This window comes from Arachis ipaensis, chromosome B02 (assembly GCF_000816755.2).
Source record: "Arachis ipaensis cultivar K30076 chromosome B02, Araip1.1, whole genome shotgun sequence".
Classification (NCBI taxonomy): Eukaryota; Viridiplantae; Streptophyta; class Magnoliopsida; order Fabales; family Fabaceae; genus Arachis; species Arachis ipaensis.
In genome coordinates this window covers 67,580,178-67,581,078 of record NC_029786.2, presented here as the reverse complement: position 1 = coordinate 67,581,078, position 901 = coordinate 67,580,178, and positions in this window count along the sequence as shown.

Here is a 901-nt window from a genome sequence, read left to right as displayed (position 1 = left end):
ATTTCAAACTATTTATTCAATATTTATTAGTTTTTTGTATAGTTATAAAAATTGAATTGGACCGACCGGTTTAGCTAAAAAATTGGTAAATTGGACTCCCAACCAGTCCGATCCAAGCGAACTGATGCACGAGAATTGTGCCAGTTCAGATTTTTCCCAAAAATAGAATTCCGTTGCAAGTATAGACCAAACCGGAAATTAACTCCCACGATCAAAGTTCAGAAATATAAAGATTTGTCACAATCAACACAAAATAATAACCGGGAGTTTTAAGTCCCAGGTCGTCTCTCTCAGACTATGCAAATTGGGTGTACACACTCTTGGTTGTGAGATAAGGGGGTTTTAAAGTATAAAATGAAAAATATAAAAGAGATTGAAGAATAAAAGAACTAACAAAATATCAAAAAGGAAACTAATGCAAATTAAAAGGAAGTAAGATCAAAACTAATAAAAATGCAATAATTGCATAAAAGAGCCTTGACTTGGGAATGAGAATTAAGGAATTCTATCATCTTCATAACTACAATTATGGCAAGTATGATGAGTTAATCTCACTTCGTCAACCCCTAACATCGAGGAGTAAGTCAAGCAAGCATAATTGACCTTAATCTATAAGTCCTAGCTAACTTACTAATTTAACTTAGTAAAAAGCTAGCGTCAATGGAAATAAGAATCAACTAACAATCCAAGAATTACCACTAAATGTCAGACATTATGATTCTAGTATCCTAGGAACTCATTTCCCAAGTCAAGGTATGAAAATCTACTCAAAATCTATAGTTGACATTTTCACAAACACCTTGTGGGCATAAAAACAAAACATGTAAAATTACAAAAGATAATAAAAACTATAACCACACTAATCACAATATCAACAATAGAAACCTAATCAAGCATATAG